This window comes from Rutidosis leptorrhynchoides, chromosome 2, assembly GCF_046630445.1.
Source record: "Rutidosis leptorrhynchoides isolate AG116_Rl617_1_P2 chromosome 2, CSIRO_AGI_Rlap_v1, whole genome shotgun sequence".
In the NCBI taxonomy this organism is placed as follows: Eukaryota; Viridiplantae; Streptophyta; class Magnoliopsida; order Asterales; family Asteraceae; genus Rutidosis; species Rutidosis leptorrhynchoides.
In genome coordinates this window covers 623,653,745-623,673,599 of record NC_092334.1, presented here as the reverse complement: position 1 = coordinate 623,673,599, position 19,855 = coordinate 623,653,745, and positions in this window count along the sequence as shown.

Genomic DNA, 19,855 nt, shown 5'->3' with positions numbered 1-19,855 from the left:
TCTCTATTTACACGAATGATTCCCAAGCAACGCTCATTGCAAGTTCTTTGTTTTGTAGGCTCTAAAAAATTCTTCTTGTTGAAATGTCTTAGATCACTTGTATCCGGTTTCAACTCAATATGTATATTAGTTGTCTAAATCTGTCATTCAAATCAAACAATCTAGCTTAAATTTTCAATACAGATTAACCATCATTAACAAACAATAACCCTCATGAACGAATAATGATTGAACTTGAAATAAAAATGGGTCGCTGATTAAGCATAACTAAAACAATGAATAACAAAAGCTAATCAAATGATGAACAAGATCACAGTATACAAGTAACGATAAAGAAAAATGGTCCATTATGTAGGTGAAAAGATCAAACAAAAGAAAATACATCATAGTTATATTAATTAAGAACAAATCTTGGAACTCGCCGGTGGCCGGCTTTAAATGAGATTCAAGTAAAAAACATTTGATTGAGTTGCGAAGATAATCAAAAAGAAAAAGATTGATTGGCATATGTGGTTAGTCGATCCGCAAAGCTCATTTTCATAGTTTATTTCTTTTTGTAATAGGTTGCCTACTCGGCATCTTAATGTATCTCTAGCTAGCGTTTGGGTTGTATGGCGCGAACATTTTTTGATGCTCTCGATCAGTAGCATCCTTCTGTAATTGTTATTCTATATAATAAATGTTGCTTTAAAAAGAAAAGAAAAAGTTATATTAATTAATATATATAAATCAGGATTGCAGTTGTACCTGAGTGGTAGTGGCCTGCCTCTAACACACTTGAGGTCAGGAGTTTGACTCCACTCCAGGACAACAATTAATGCAATTCTATCCCTGCCATGTAAGGATCCACCCATGGCACCTTTCCCACATTGTGTTGGGGGGTAAAGGGGAGGGGGGTTTTACTTGGCCGTGCCCTTGGATCGGTTCAAGGTTTCCTCCCGGGCAGCGATGGGGGCGGGTTAATATCACTGCATCGGCATAGTCGAAACGGGAGATGATCGCAACGGGTGGTTAAGTCCCCCTCGGGTGATCCCAAAATCGCTGTTCTAAAAAAAATTAATATATATAAATCAAACCTTAAGTCTTCCAATTTTCTAAAGGGTGATGATTCGTACACCACTAATTTTTAGCCATACACCACTAAACATGCTTTACAGTGTTGAACAGTACAACATCTTAGTGCATGTTTGATAGTGCACGGCTAAAAACTGGTGGTGTACGAATCACTTCCCTTCCCGAAATTGCACCCCATAAGTTGCCTTCTAATTAGGGTTTCAAAGTGTGTCTATGCTGTCAGGGGCGCGTAAGAAAAGATGCCTGTCAGCTTCCTATTTTCTGTCGGGTAATAATGCACAGAATCCTGTGGTTTTATTAGTATTGGGTAACCATTAAAAGGGGACGGATAAAGAAACCAAGTCTGACAGATAAAAACACCAACTTTGACCAAACTTGGAAATGATTGCTTAACTAGAAAAAAGAGCCCGCGCGATGTCGCAAGACTTTTGAATTGCATATTCATAGTTAACGGAACGTATTATAGGTGTGTATATGTATTGAATATAGTCCGAGGTATTGAGCGTTTTTTTTTAGTACCCGTTTCGCGTATAGTTAGTCCCGTTGTGTTCGTAAGATTATTTTGAGTTGAACGGTGGGCTCGGAAAAATTTAACTCGCACCGAGCGAGAAGATAGAGCCCGCTAAATATTCGGGTGGAATTAGTTTTTTTTATTTTAATAAAATTGTATATTTACACTTTTTACCCCTGAGAAAATGTAAACTTGAGGGGTCGTTGTGTAAATTGAGGCAAAGGTGAGGGGCCGAATTTAGTGTGAATGCAAACTCAAAACTACAATAAGAAACAATTGAAACTACAAAATCTAGGTGTGTATATGTATTGAAATAGAAAAAATCCGACCGCGCGTTGCTGCGGTTGTATTCGACGCGCGGTCCAATTTGGATATACGATGTCCGTTTCACGTATAGTTAGTCGTGTTGTATATGTATATATATGTATGTAATATAGCCCGAAATATTTATTTTTTTTAACGATGTCCGTTTCGCGTATAGTTAGTCGCGTTGTGTTCGTAAAATTATTTCGAGTTGAACGGTGGTCTCGGAAAAATTTAACTCGCACCGAGCGTGAATACAGGGCCCGTTATTTAGTGTTTTTTTAACGATGTCCGTTTTGCATATACTTAGTCCCGTTGGGTTCGTGAGATTTTTTCGAGTTGAACGATGGCCTCGGAAAAATTTAACTCGCACCGAGCGAGAAGATAGGGCCCGTTATAAATTCGGGTGGAGTAAGTTTTTTTATTTTAATTAAATTAAAAGTTTACGTTTTTTACCCCTGAAAAAGTGTAAAGTTGAGGGGTTGTTGTGTAATTTGTGCGAAAGTTGGAGGACCATTTGTAGTGTGAACGCAAGCTCAAAACGACAATTCGTTAAAACTGAAACGACCAAAAATAGGAGGAGGTTTAGCATGTAAGTATAATATAATATAATATAATATAATATAATATAATAATATAATAATATAATATAATATAATATAATATAATAATATAATATAATATAATATAATATAGTCCGTGGTATTGAGTGGTTTTTTTTTTTTTTTTTTTGAAGTGTCCGTTTCATGTATATGTATTGAGCTTTTTTTTTTTTTTTTTAGCGAGATTACAAATGTACCTGTTGGGAAGGTATTTCTGTCAGGTTAATATCAAAATGAAATATGTAACCATTTGATCACAAACGTTTGCACATTTAAATCAACTTCATATTTAGAATATATAACCAAAATAGTCACTAAATCTACTATCTTAATCATTTGCTTATATTTTCTTCGATTTTAGGTGAAATCGATTTTAAATTAATTGAATATTTTAATTTTATGCTCCTGAAATCAACTTACATATTACGTTACATACTACGGAGCAACCCCTAAAGACAGTGGCAGAGCCAGAAATTTTTTCACCGGGGACGAATGTTTTTTGAAAGCATAGCAACATTTTTTTCGCCAAAATGTAGAGTTTTTTGAGCAAAATATAGAGGTTTTTGAGTAAAATACGGAGGTTTTTGGGCAAAATTCGGAGGTTTTTGGGGAAAATATGGAAGCTTTTGGGGCAAAATATGGAGACTTTTGGACAAAAAAAAAAAATTACCGAGAGCAAACTGAAAAAATCCAAAAAAAATTCACTGAAAATTTCCCCTCTGCCCCTTACTGGCACCGCCCCTGCCTAAAGATATGTATAAGAAAAATTATTCAAACTGCCCCTAAATTCAAAAAATATAATGATATGCTCTTAAATTTTTTTAATTGTATAAATGTCCTCGCAACACACACTATGTGTGGTGATTGGTGATTGGTGCGTGTTATTGAGATAATCACAGAGACTAGGGATGGGATCAGTACAAGTACCATACCGTACCGATACCAGAAATAAGGAAAATCGCGAACCGAATACCGAAATCGGTACCGGTATTTTCGGTATTGTACCTTATTTTAACAATCCGTCAAAGTACACTTGACGACCATCATTATCTTAGTCCCACAGCTTGTTCACAACTCTAAATGAATTTAATAAATAACATTGCATTCTTTACTTAAAAATGATTTCCTATAAAGGAAACCTACCAAAATATGTAAGTTTAGAAACACCAGACATATATACTTAACCAAAAGTTGCCCAAAACAAAGTCAACAAACACCCACAATTTAATGAATCAAAATAGAATGCAAGTTAGTGTTTAACAAAAGCTGCCATCATAGATATGCAGACTCTCTAATGTAGTGACCCGAACTTTTTTATGATTATATATTATATGAGATTCATATTTTCATGATTAAATGTTTCCAACATGTTAAGCAATCAAACTTGTAAAGACTTGATTAATTGAAATGAGTTTATGTAGACAATTGACCATCCAAATTGACCGGCGATTCACGAACGTTAAAACTTGTAAAAACGACATGATATATATATATATATATATATATATATATATATATATATATATATATATATATATATATATATATATATATAACATGATATTATGATAAGTATGTATCTCACAAAGTATATTATCAAAGAGTTATATGCTTAAAATGAAACTACTGAATTAATGAAACTCGAAATGATATATATAACGATTATCGTTATAACAACGTTTTAATTAAAATAAATACATATGTATTGTATTAAGATATTAACACACTATGTTTAACATGATAAAATGATAATTATATATATCATTAAGTGTATTAACAATGAACTACACGAGTAAGATGAGACTACTAACTTAAGGATTTCGAAACAATATATATATATATGTAACGATTATCGTTGTAATAGCATTTTAACACACACACACACACATATATATATATATATATATATATATATATATATATATATATATATATATATATATATATATATATATATATATATATATATATATATATATATATATATATGATATTAAGATATAGTAATACACCATGTTATCATGTTAACATAACAATTTAACATCTCATTAAGTTTAATAAACAATGGATTAATTACATTTAACAAGATCGTTAACTTAAAGGTTTCGAAACAACACTTACATGTAACGACTAACGATGACTTAACGACTCAGTTAAAATGTATTTACATGTAGTGTATTAAGATATATTTATACACTTTTGAAAGAATTCAAGACACATATCAAAACACTCATACTTATCAAAGTTGGTTACAATTGCATCCTCATTCATTTTCATCAAGAATTCTACTCGTATTCATTCGACATTCGTACTCGTATTATACCCAGCTCCTAGATGTACATACTATTGGTATATACACTCAATGATCAGCTCCTTAGCAGCCTTAATGAGTCATCAAACATGTGAGAACCATCATTTGGCAACTAGCATGAATGATTACACTAAAAATCAAACTAATGGAGCCTATATTACACATGCATATTCACGTGAAAGTTCACCAACCATAAACACATTTTGATTCCAACATTCATGCATCAAACACATCTCTCTCAAGTTTTCTCTTGATGTTCTAAGTGTTATTCATCATCTTCATCAAAATCTACATCAATCTAGCTCATAAATCCATACATAAATCAACAAACAAAACAACTACTCAAGAACACTTTCAAGTTTGCAAGTCTACTTCCAAGCTTTCTAATCCATTCCAAGCAATCATCTAAGATCAAGAAACCTTTGTTATTTACAGTAGGTTATCTTTCTAATTCAAGGTAATATTCATATTCAAACTTTGATTCGATTTCTATAACTATAACTATCTTAATTCAAGTAGTAATCTTACTTGAACTTGTTTTCGTGCCATGATTCTACTTCAAGAACTTCCAAGCCATCAAAGATCCTTTGAAGCTCAAGTTATTTTCTCATCATTTCCAGTAGGTTTACCTACTATACTTGAGGTAGTAATTATGTTCATAATATCATTCGATTCATATATATATATATATATATATATATATATATATAACTATCTTATTCGAAGATTATAACTTGTAATCACTAGAACATAGTTTAGTTAATTCTAAACTTGTTCGCAAACAAAGTTAATCCTTATAACTTGACTTTTAAAATCAACTAAATACATGTTTTTATATCTATATGATATGCTAACTTAATGATTTAAAAGTTGGAAACGCGAAGAACACCGTAAAACTGGACATAAGCCGTCGTAGTTAAACCGGGGGCTGTTTTGGGTTGGATAATTAAAAACTATGATAACCTTTGATTTAAAAGTTGTTCTTCTGGGAAAATGATATTTCTTATGAACATGAAACTATATCCAAAAATCATGGTTAAACTCAAAGTGGAAATATGTTTTTCAAAATGGTCATCAAGATGTCGTTCTTTCAACGGAAATGACTATCTCTTTCAAAAACGACTTGTAATCTGTATTTTCGACTATAAACCTATACTTTTTCTGTTTAGATTAATAAATTATGGTTCGATACAAAACCATAGCCTTTTGATTCACTCAAACGGATTTGAAATGAAGAAATTATGGGTAAAACAAAATTGGATAGAATTACTAGTGTAGCTACGAAAATTTTATAACAAATCTATACTAACCATATCCTAACTAACTTATCCTATATTATATATATATATATATATATATATATATATATATATATATATATATATATATATATATATATATATATATATATATATATATAATATACCTTGATAAACCATAGACACATATACAATGTTTTGATATATCATATTGACATCATCTATATATATTATTTGGAATAACCCATAAGACACTATATGTGGTAATGCTCGAGTTAGCATATAATGGGTCGAGGTTAATTCTAAAATAATATATATACCATGGGTTGTGATCGATTCTGAGACATGTATACACTAGGTCGTGGATTGATTCGAGATAATATGCATAATATGATATATTGATGTACTACTAACTGTGGACTACTAATTGTGGACTACTAACGTTGGACTGCTAACTTAACAACTTAAATCATCAACACGTAATAAAATATGTTGTGAATATATTTCGATCATACTTTGATATGTATATATATATTTTTTATAGGTTCGTGAATCGACCCGTGGCCAAGTCTAATTCTCGACGAATTAAAAATCTGTGAAAGTGAGTTATAGTCCCATTTTTATTATCTAATATTTTTGGGATGAGAATACATGCAGTTTTGTAAATGTTTTACAAAATAGACACAAGTACTTGAAATTATATTCTATGTTGGATTACGAATACCGAATATCACCCTTTTAGCTTGGTAACCTAAGAATTAGGGAATAGTACCCCTAATTGACGCGAATCCTAAAGGTAGATCTACGGGAACTAACACTCCCCATTCTAGAATTTAGAATGTTTTAGTACTTCGAGTTATTTTTATACAAACGAGAGGATTCTGTTTTGGGGATATTCTATATGCATCTTGTTAATGTCGGTTATTAGGTGTTCATCATATGAATGATTTTCATGCAGATTGCATATTATTGAAAAATGAAATCTTGTGGTCTATTATTACAATTTGATATATATACAGATTAAACCTATAACTCACCAACATTTTTGTTGACGTTTTAAGCATGTTTATTCTCAGGTGATTATTAAGAGCTTCCGCTGTTGCATGCTAATTTAAGGACAAGATTTGGAGTCAGCATATTTGTAATATATTGTTTAAAAACTGCATTCGGGGATTTAAATCGTTGTGTAATATTATTGTAAACCATTATGTAATAGTCGTGTGTAAACGTTATATTTTAGATTATCAATACTTGATAATCTACGTTATGTTTTTTTAAAACCTTTATTGACAAAATAAAGGTTATGATTTGTTTTAAAATCGAATGCAGTCTTTGAAAAAAAACGTCTCATATAGAGGTCAAAACCTCGCAACGAAATCAATTAATATGAAACGTTTATAATTGATATGAACGGGACATTTCATCTAAGCACAACGGAAGCAATCAATCATGAACCTGAGAATAAAACATGCGAGTAATCTGTCAACAAAAATGTTGAGTGAATTATAGGTTTAATATTGCAAAAAATAATTAATTTAAACCATAAAAATTTATGTTTGAAAACATAAAGTCTCATCTTGGACCACAAAATTATATGCTCGAAAACATATAAAAACATTATTCCATTAACTCGTGATCCACCTGGTAATTCACTTAACAACTCCTTACCCTTAACAAAACCAATATAACAATATACACTGAACATGTGTATCTTTCAAAATACGAAGTACTAATACATTTTGCTTATAAACTGCTAGCGCGACTAGCACGAAATGGGGCTGTCAAGCCCGATAGATCTATCAATAGGATTCGCGTTGACCGGTAGAAACCAGTGATTAAAATTACCAGATTAGGGAATATTTGCGTTCGACTCACAATGAATAATTTAAACCAATTTCCACTTGTGTCCAATATGTAAAATAAATTGCATGTATTCTCATCCCAAAAGATTTAAAATAGAAAAATGGGACTATAACTCACCTTAACATAAATGAAACAGCAACACAGAAATGCGAACAGCAAATGGTAAAGTGATCAAGAATGACCACAACGCCGACCTATAAATAAAGCAGGTCGATAAAAATAACTAACTTAGGTCAAGTCTTAGTATGATAGCTATAGTACTTGTTGCAAATAGGCATAGAACAACACTCAGTATGTTTCGGTATGATCAGGACAACGTATAACACGTACTTTCTATTTTTAGAAAGTTTCTATTTTTAGCAGGTTTACATTTTTGAAAAGTTTCTATTTTTGAAAAGTTTCTATTTTTGGAAAGTTTCTATTTTTAGAAAGTTTCCATATTTAGAAAGTTGCTATATTTAAAAAGTTTTTAACTTAGGAAAGTTTCCTTAATTAGAAAGTCAACAAAAGTCAACTAAAAGTCAAAGTCAACCGAAAGTCAACTCAAAAGTCAACCTTGGTCAAACTTAGTCAACCTTAAATTTTAAAGTGTATATTATATTAATAATATAGGTTATAATTTTATTTAAAGTCATTTATATAAAATCATGTCATATCATAAGTTTAATTAAATTAAATTGAATTATAAAGTTAACATAAGTTTAAATGATATAAGTAATATAACATAAGTATTTAATTAATTAATTAAATATTAGTCATAACATAAGTATTATTAATTAATAATAGATTTTTAATCATATCATAAGTATTATTAATTAATAATGAATTATTAATCATATCATAAGTATTTAATTATAATTATCAAATCATAAGTATTTAATAATAAAATTATAATTAAATAATAATTAAGCCTTATAATAATTAAATCATTAATTAATATTTATTATAAGTCTTAAATCATTAATTAAATAATGTGCGTTTATGTTTTGTATGCGTATGTTTCATGTATGTTTGCTTTATGTTGCGTTTAGGTACGGATTTATGTATGTATGTATGTATGTATGCTTGTGTGGATGTTTGGAGGTAGTATGTAGAGCCATGTTTTGTAGTTATTTTTTAGGTGTATTTCTGGTTATTGGTATGTGGCCATATATGTTTATTGTTCTTTTTGTGTAGCTTTTCTCGATATGTCTTGAGCCCCGCTCAACTGTATTTATATATATATATATATATATATATATATATATATATATATATATATATATATATATAGTTTATACTTTTTTTACTACTACTACTACTACTACTACTACTACTACTACTACTACTACTACTACTACTACTACTACTACTACTACTACTACTATTATTATTATTATTATTATTATTATTATTATTATTATTATTATTATTATTTTTACGTGTGTATATATATATATATATATATATATATATATATATATATATATATATATGGCCCTATTACTTGAGGCAACCGCAAGCGTCGATTTATTGGCGACTTGACTGCCGCTTAGTGGCTAAATTGAACTCCAGACTTGATTTAAAATCCATGAAAATTTGCTTCTACCATTTTCATGGCGTCTCTTTTCTATTACTTTTTCTATCATGTATGTATCTATTTTATTTTTATTTTTTATTTAAATTATTTATTATTTACTTTATTTATTTTTATTTTGTTTTATTTTGTTCTATTTTTTATTTTATTATTATTATAATTATTTTTTTTTTCCTTCTACTTTTGGGCCGGAGGTCCTCTTAAAAGCAATCTCTGTATCCGTCGAACAGAGAGAGGGAGGACTTTCTCTACTCTTGTGAGTGTTTCACTCGGGGTGGAGAAATGATTTCTCTTTATTCTGGGATAAAGGAAGGATTGTCTACGTCTCACCTCCCCCATATCTCACACATGTGGGATTGGGTATGTTGTTGTTGTTGTTGTTGTTGTATAAGTCTTAATGTAATTATCTCATAATATAAGTTTAATACTTATCATAAGTATTTTTTTTTAATAATAAAAGTATTATTAATTATAAGTTTAATTAAAAGTATAATTAAATCATAATGTAATTAATAAATGATATAATAAATATATATATCATAAGTCTTAATTAAAATTAATTACTTTTATATCATAAGTAATTTAATAATAATTAAAATCATTATTTATATCATAAGTTCAAATTTTATAACCATAAGTTTCATTAAACGTTCGTCGGGTCATAACTTGAGCCCCGGGTGTCGGTTTTTGACGCATTTTATATATATCCTCGTCTAACCAAATCACCTGACACCTTAGTGTACTCAAGAACACCCTAAAGTCAGTTCCCAAGTCGTGACCTACAGCCATGAACCAACTTAGAACATTAATCCGCTTAAAATCCTGTTTTAGCCATTCCGGGTGATTCGTGGCTCGGATATCGATGACCCGAACATGAATGTTCATCCAATATTCAATCCTAATCCACTAGTACACCCTAGAGCCTCACAAAACTGATCATATTCGTTTTTATATTTTAATCTCATTAAAACACTAAATTAAGCATAACTTTTGATCCGGGACTCTAAATAACATGAATACAAAGCCTAAAATTATTGTCTTGATGAGAGGAACTCATATAAACACTTTATTTTATCAAAAACAACAGTTAAATGTACTGATTTAATCAAAAAGTCCGCTGTCCCAATTTAATCAAACCGAAAACAGACACAAACGAGCATTTCTACGCATATAATCATCAATACAACAATACACAAGTACTATACAATCATAATAGCATCAAAAACAGTAAAAATAAATAAAAATTCAAAAGCTAGGGTTAGGGTTTATACCCTAATCAAGAAAGGAAAGGTATGAGCGCGTAGAGGATGATGAGAGCAATCCAGATGTATGAAAAATTTAATGATCCAAGCACTTGATTGAATGAAGATGATGATGATGCTGGGAGTGGTGGTCGACGGCCAAGAACAAGAAAAGGGAAGAGAGAAATGAGAAAAAAAGGCTAGGTTAAAAATGAGGAGTAAAATGATTTTTGTGATTAAAATGCAACTAATCAAAAATTGCACAACCCCCCCCCCCCTTGTAAGTGTGGTTCGGTCGAAAATGGTATGGGGTGGGCCTCATTAGCCCAATTTTGATAAATGATAAATTTCTTGTGGCCCGAATGCCCGAACGAAACCCGAAACGCGAAAACACCGCTACGCGATTAAATATTCGGAGAGATAACGTACACGCGACAAATAAAATATATAAACACTATATATATTCATATGATATAAAAATATCATATTTAAAATAATTGGGATTCGAAAATCTCAAAACTCTGACCGTTGGTTTGAAAACCGAAAAGATTCGCCGGATAGAAATCCACGACACGTAGAAACGTACAAATTTAAATACGAATACAAATATTCATATAACACATAATAATTAATATATTATTACTAAAATAATAATATAAGTCATAGAAATGACGTGGCACGAATAACAATTAACGGACGTTAAAAAATAAACGGTAAAAGATAACGGAAAAAGTAGGGTCGTGACACTTATGGTACCTAAAAATTGATTTTTATATAATTTTCATTATTCATATTATATGTTATTCGGTATTCAGTATTTTTCATATTTTTTTCACTATTCGGTACTTTAATATTATCAAATATATGTTAAAACGATAATAAGATGTAGTTTTCACTATTCGGTATTGTACCTACTGGGTACAAATCAATAAATTTGGTACCCATATAACCTATTACCTACAAATAACTAAATTCGATACCAATACCGATTTCCCGAAAAAAATACCGGTACCGTACCGTACCGAAACTGAAAATGCCAAATTCAAGGAACCGAAACCGATACCGAATACCGATCGATTTCGGTACCAGTACGGTACTGGTTCGGTTTCCGTATTTCGGTAATTTTGCTCATCCCTAACAGATTAATGTGATGGTGGGTGATGCGAGTTGCACCAGAACTTTGAATGGTCATATATTTTGATTATTTCACGGCCGTTTTTAAAATCATGTATTTTCTCGATATCTATCCGTTGGGAATTTGTTGAAGTGAAAAAATGAGATTTAAATTAGACCTCATATTGTGATTTACGTCAAACATATGGAATGTACGATCTGCGACATGTATCAAATTGACCGAGGAGTTTCGTGTCCTTTTAGTCAACATTGATGATAAGTTTCACGAATTACAAATTAGAATATTTTATAGCAAATTATGAGCAGTCAAAGTATGTTTAAAAGTCAAAATCAAGAAAGACAATAAAGTTGAAGGTCTTCTAGGCCTAAGACGCACCATTTCCGGTCAAACAAACTTATCTGCGCAACACGCACTAGGCACAGACCAACACGCACAAAACGTGTTGCGTTGTGCGTGTTCCGGGTAAAAAGTTTTGTAACTGGTAAAACGAGTCAACGAGCAATGGAACACGCATGGACTTGCACGCACCGTCGTGGTGCATGGTACATCGACATGGTGCACGTTGATAATTACGAAAGTTATGGACATATTGTTAAACACTTTAAAACTTATAGGCATTTTGACTAATTTTCCTTTTATCTACTCGTATTATCTATTGATCTTCTAATCTATTGGATAAGCCTATAGTGAAAGCAAAAAGAGTTACTAGTGTTTATTACTACTGTATTAACTAAAGAAGAAAAAATAATCTTTTTTACTATATAATATGATAAAAAGTGAATTTTAAGAATTCAATTTTAAATTTAAGACTGAATTTGATTCAATATTCATTTTATCATCCACTTAAATTTAATTAATTATATTCATGAATTAAATGTTTTTAATACATATCATATATTTAATTAGCAATTAGTAATATTAAATACTAGTATTTGTTTTATGAATTGAAGTTCAATTTTAAATTTGAAGATCCTAAAATCAGTTTTCATTTTACTTAATAAAAGTAAAAGATTAGAAATTATAAAATCAGTAAATTTTAATTTTAATTATTAATTTTAAATTTAGATTAAAAAGATAGTCATACCTAAAAGGAGTAATTGAATTGGTCAAAGACAATAAGGATGGCACCCGCAGGTAAGAAGCACGTAGAGCTGGATATTAGAGCGTGAAAGGTGTGCAATCGCACATAACCCAATATCTATAAGGGCCTAAAATATATAGTCCGACATTACATACCTAGGTCCATTTGATTTGATACTACGTTTTCTACAACTGTTATTACGATTGATGCTAGTTTTTATGACGTTTTTTTAGTATTATTGAACTTATCATTATTATATATGAAAAAACTTTCTTATATACAAGGACCTGTTTTATTTATTGAACATTGCCCGTAAAAGTGACGGGATGAGCCTGCGGCCACGAATGTCGCGCCCCGTTTACCCATCAATGGGTAAGTTATTTCACCCTTCCCCGTAACCCATGAATACCCTTGACCCGCGGGCATACCCATGGGGTCTTGTAAGGATTGCATAGCCTCGGTGATAGAATGACTGTGGGACTTTGGTTTGCACCATTACAAACCTCCCTCAAATCCAAGTCTATCTAGGCCTCCCCTTCAATGTGGGACTTTGGTTTGCACTATTACAAACCTCCCTCAAACCCAAGTCCATCTAGTCCAGTGGCGGAACTTGAACTCAAAGACAGGTGGAGCGGATGCGAAAATTTAATAAATTTTTCATTTCGAGCAGGGATAAACACTAATAAAAAACCTTATTTTTAGTAAAAAAAAAAAATTTAGTGTAAATTTTTTTATCCCTTAAATCCAGGTGGGGCGGATACCCCCTTTGGGTTCCACTAAGATCCGCTCCTGATCTAGCCCCCCCCCCCCCCCCCCCCTCCAACGATAGTCCGGATCCAACCTTTACCGTCTCCTCGGAAGGGGCTTCCAGGATCAACTCATCTTGCCAAGGTCCCCCTCGAACGATAGCTGGGTCCACTCATCGCTGCGTACAACCGAGGGTGCACCACATCATTGCGTGCGATTAGTGTGCGCCCACTACGTTGTCCACCACATTGGGGCTCTGATACCAGTTGTAAGGATCGTATAGCTCAAACACAATGTCCTACAATATAAGCCCAATAGTACAACTTTATTCTAAAACCAATTGGTAATATAATGACTTTCCCTTAGACTTATATACATACATTTGTTTTGTCCCATGACCGATGCGAGACTTTGATTTGCACCATTACAGTTCTAATTCTAAACATACATATTAAAATTGACCCACTTAATCACCTTTCTTCATGTCTTCCAAGAACATTAGATTCTTGAAATCATCTCATGAACACGTATTCATTTGACATCATCGATTAATTGCATAAAGTTTGAAGGTAATAATCCCACATAGTCGTAGGTAAAAAAAAAAAAATTTAAAAAAAAAAAATTTGCCCTGTGATGTCACTAAATATTTATAAACGTGGATAATTCAGTCTGCGACTTCATGATGTATATATTTTCATTTTCATTTTTATCTAAAGAAATACAATATACAATATATAACTACTAAACGACATAAACAAATACGATATATCGTGATAATGGATAATGGATAATAAGTCAAATATACACTCTCAAATACCACAGGTTTAAAATTAATTTGTTCCCACAAATACTCATGACCCTTGGGTAAACTCAAAATTAATTAAGAATTTAAGATATTGTTGTGTGATTAAATACATTTACGCGGGTTCACGGGTATACCTGCGAGTAAAAGTTTTGACGGGAGGTACATACCCGCGACCCATTAGCGGGTACAAATTTTTACCAATACCCCTGCCCTCGGTTATGCTTTCATAGTTTAAGCCGCCCATTACGTGTCAGATATCCACATGTCGCGAATTTTTCTCGCTCATTGCCATCCCTAAACCCGTCAACGACTACAAACTTTTACCTGATTCGTACCCATCGGTAACACTTTACAAATTTACCCTCTCATTACGGATGCTGATATCCGCATGTGTAAACTTATTTCGATCCATTGCAATCCCTATTATGTTATCATCGAGAAATCAACCGACAAGGACTCTCTTCAAGACCACACGAATGATTATCTCAAGAACACCAAAAGAACTGTATGCGTTAATGAGGGCGACACAAACAAAATCCTACTTGAAAACTTAATCGTTGGTGAAGTAAAAAAGTTCGAATTTATAGAATTACTTGGTGATATGTGTGCGGCTGAAGGTTTTGTCGACTTCAACATCAAATATCTTGGAGGATTAGAGATCATGCTAGTCCTTCAGGATAAAAATACGGTGACAAAAATACTTCAGGATAATCACCACTTCATTCGTCAATGGGTACAAAACCTCAGGCCCTGGAACGAATATGTTGGGGCACCTGGAAGGCTAACATGGTTAAGTATATATGGTGCCCCCGTGCCATGCTGGACGGAAAATGTTTTTAGATCAATTGGGAACTGGTGGGGTGAGGTACTGGATTTCAAGAACTGTAAATTGGTTGGAAACCAAAACCTAGTTTTTGGCAAGGTACTCATCAACACCAAGAATCCTTTCATCATTCGTGACTCTGTAATGTTAATCCATGGAAACAAACTAGTCCTAGTTCAAGTAACGGAAGAACTGAAAGACGTTGTTGAGCTTGATATGGAAATTAAACAACCTGGTGGGGAGGATGATGCCCCATATTTTGAAGGGTCCTTATCAGATGAAGAATCTCGTGCAACCTCAGACAGTGACGATGATGATGATACACCCTTCGATAGACAAAAAGTTTCCGACAGCATTACCGGAAAAGCAGAAGACGGCGAGAACGGCAAACCCAAAAGTCAATCATCGGGATCGAATTCAAGACGCATCGATACCACAAACCAATTTTCCAACATTAATGATTGCATTGAGACCCTCGAAGATAATTACTGCTCTAACAGCCAAAATTCCAACTCATCACATTCCACCTCACACGTCTCGGAAACCCAAACCATGAAATCCAAATCCTACGACCAACAAAAACCTTTCTCAAGCCCAACTTCCAGCCCAGTAACTTTAAAAGCTAAACCTAAAAATAACTCACCTCCTAAGCCCACCCAAACCCCAACACACCCTAACCCAAGCACCAATGCTACCAAACACACAACCTATTTCAAGGCCAACACATCAAGCCCAATAAATCCCAACAAGTCAAATCTAAAATGGGTACGTAAAAACCCTAACACCCAAGATCCAACCCGACCATCGCATAATCCCGTCATTAACCAACCATCGGCCCAAAATAAAAATCCACATATTAGTACTGATATGTCTAGGCCCAACTTTCCTAACGAGCCCAACATTCCCCCAAATACAACAAACATTGACAATGAAAAAGGCCCACTCCAAATCCACTAAACATAACCCAATCCAAAGATATTCTTCAAAACGTCAACACACCTTCACCCACCCCTGTATTCCAACATACATCAGAGGATCAAAACAACCTTAATCTCAAAATCAACATCCCCAATCTCGCCAAAACAAAATTGGTAAACAATAAAACCGAATCAAGTAAAAAAAACAAGCCTAAAACAGCCAGAACCGATTCCATCTCCTTCAAATGCATAGCTCGAGAGGATCAAACCGCCAACACAACCTCCGAACGCTCAAAGAACAAACGTTGCGATACAATTAGCAATTGGCAAGGATCCTCAAAATTTCTTTATGTCAAACACTTAGCGAGATGCGGGATAAAAAATTGCAAATCGCAGCACCTCAAAGTACATGGCATCCAAGCAAAGAGGAGTGATGAAAGAACAAATTCAAACAACGTCGCATCTCGAAAGAAAAACCCTCCCTCGAATTCAACTTCCAACAGTAGCATAGGCACAAGCGAACTACGGAAGGCCCTAGGCATCCGTAAGGTAACTGCACAGTAACCTATTTTCACCCTCACTCGTTGAACTCAGTTTTAAATGAATGTACTCTCACTAAATGTACGGGGCATCGGTCAGACTGAAAAAATCGATTGGCTTAGAAGATTATGTCGCAATGAAAAACCTGCAATTCTCGCGCTTCAGGAAACTAAGTGTGGTGATACCAACGAATCAATTATAGAATCCTTTTGGGGATCCCCAAATCTCAAATTCGTCCAAAAAAACGCCATAGGTTACTCAGGTGGTATGATCTTAGTCTGGGACTCCAACTCATTTAATGTCAATCAAGCAATAGAGGGTGAGTTCTTTTTAGCGATAAAAGGAAACTGGCCGGGTATCGACACTGAAATTGTCATCGTAAACGTATACGGTCCGCACTCAAGTGCAAAAAAACTAAGATTTTGGAGCAGTTTGACATCACTACTAAACTTTGGTGATATGCCCTGGCTCTTATGCGGCGATTTTAATGAAGTAAGATGTATCCAAGAGAGATTCAATTACGAATTCAATAAGATATGGGCCGACAACTTCAATGATTTCATCAATAATTCAGGCCTAATTGACATTCCAATTGGGGGTAAAAAGTTCACAAGAATAAGCGATGACGGTCTTAAGCTAAGTAAAATAGATCGTTTTCTAGTCTCGGAAGAGTGGTTACAATTGTGGCCAAACACAGCAGCAAAAACGCTAGACAAAGAATTCTCTGATCACTGTCCAATAATCCTCAACAACACCTCAATAGACTTTGGGCCCAAGCCAATAAAGGTATTCAACACCTGGTTTGATCTAAAAGATATAGATGATATTGTTGAGCAGGCCTGGAACACGTTTGTCCCTAGTAACAGACCAGACTGCTTATTTCGCAATCGATTAAAGAATGTGAAAGTCGAGCTAAAAAGAAAAAACCATATGCAAACTCTTGATGAGGAAATAAAGACTCACCTCCTAAACACCTCAAGATGGGAAACAGAAGCTGAGAACCGAATATTACTCGATCACGAAAGAAACGAATGGATGGAAGAGAAAAGAAATTGGCTCGAAAAGGAGAGGAAAAAAACAAGGATGTTAAAGCAAAAAGCCAGAATCAAATGGGACTTGGAAGGAGACGAAAACTCAAAATTCTTCCATAACTTCATTAAAGGAAGAATGAATAAAAATAACATCCGGGGTTTGCAAATTGGCGGTATGTGGACAGAGGATCCGAATACAATCAAAAATGAAGCATGGCGCTATTTCAGCAATATCTTTTGTGCTACTAAGCTTACATCAGCTTGTGATTTTGAAGCTGAAGCAGGTCACGAGTACTTGACCGCCTCTGATAATGCTATCCTTGAAAGCAAATTTGAAGAGAACGAAGTTTGGGAAGCAATCAAAAATTACGATGGGTCAAAAGCTCCCGGACCCGACGGGTTCAACATGAAGTTTTTTAAAAAGTATTTTTGGCTAATCAAAAGCGAACTCCTAAACGCCTTGAATTGGTTTTGGGACCACAACGAAATCTCAAAGGGATGCAATGCATCATTCATTACCCTAGTCTCTAAGAAATCCAACCCTATAGCCTTGAATGAATACCGACCTATTTGCCTTATCGGAAGCTATTACAAAATTCTCACGAAAATACTCTCCAACCGGCTCTCAAAAGTGATCCACAAAATAATAGGTTCGGAGCAGACTGCTTTTTTAAAGGGAAGGAATATCTTAAACAGTGTTCTCGTCGCGAATGAAATAATAGCCAAAATCAAAAGAAAAAAAAGGCAAAGGAATTGCGTTCAAGGTTGACTTTGAAAAAACATTTGATTGTATTGATTGGTCATTTCTAAGAAATACTATGATTAGCCTCCGCTTTGGTCCAAAATGGGTAAGTTCGATAGATAGTTGTCTTCGTTCGTCCACGATATCCATTCTTATAAATGGCTCACCGACAAAAGAGTTCTCACCCACACGCGGAGTCAGGCAAGGGGATCCTATTGCACCATACCTCTTCATTATAGCGGCCGAGGGCTTAAACATCCTAGCAAAAAGAGCCATTCAAAATGGGTTCTTGAAGGGTATTGAGGTCGGAAAAGATAAAATCGTGGTCTCGCATTTACGGTATGCGGACGATACAATATTCTTCGGTGAATGGAGCAAAAGAAATGCCTCAAACATCTCGAAGCTCCTAAAATGTTTTGAAGAACTCTCGGGTCTAAAAGTGAATTTTAAAAAGAGTAATCTCTATGGCATAGGTGTAGCAAAGCAGGAGGTAGAGAACATGGCCATTCGAATGGAATGCTCCGCAGGTTTACTACCATTCACATACTTATGTATGCCTATCGGAACCAAAATGAGTAAAGCATCTACATGGCAACCCGTAATTGATAAATTCAAAAAGCGTCTCGCGGATTGGAAGGCGAAAACTATATCATTCGGAGGACGACTAACCATGGTGAAATCTATTCTCAATAGCCTTCCTCTTTACTATTTTTCGTTATTTCGTGCACCACCCTGTGTTTTAAAACAACTTGAAACTTTAAGAAGAAATTTTTTTTGGGGCGGTGGGGAATCGGGGAACAAGATTTGTTGGGTCAAATGGGAACGGTTATTTTTACCTTACGATTTGGGCGGACTTAGCATCGGGTCGTTATACTCAAAAAATCTTTCGCTAATTGGAAAATGATGGTGGCGTTTTCGAAATGAAAAAAATGCACTATGGGTTAAAATTATTTCTAGCATATATGGCGATTCTGGTGGCTTGGTTTTTTCATGTGATCGCAGGTCTGTGGCAGGTCAATCGACTTGGAAAGACATAATCAAAACAGGAAGTGACATTGATAGCATTGGAGTCAACTTCACGGATTCATGGACAAGAACAATCGGCAATGGAGAGGACACGCTATTCTGGAAAGATAACTGGATAAATAGCGCACCTCTGTGTGACACTTTCAAAAGACTGTTTGCTCTCGAAACAGAAAAATTTGTAACAATCGCGAATAGGCTAAACAGCAGTGACGGTACAAATGTGTAACGACCCGCACTTTTCCGATCGTTCTATACTTATGAGATTAAT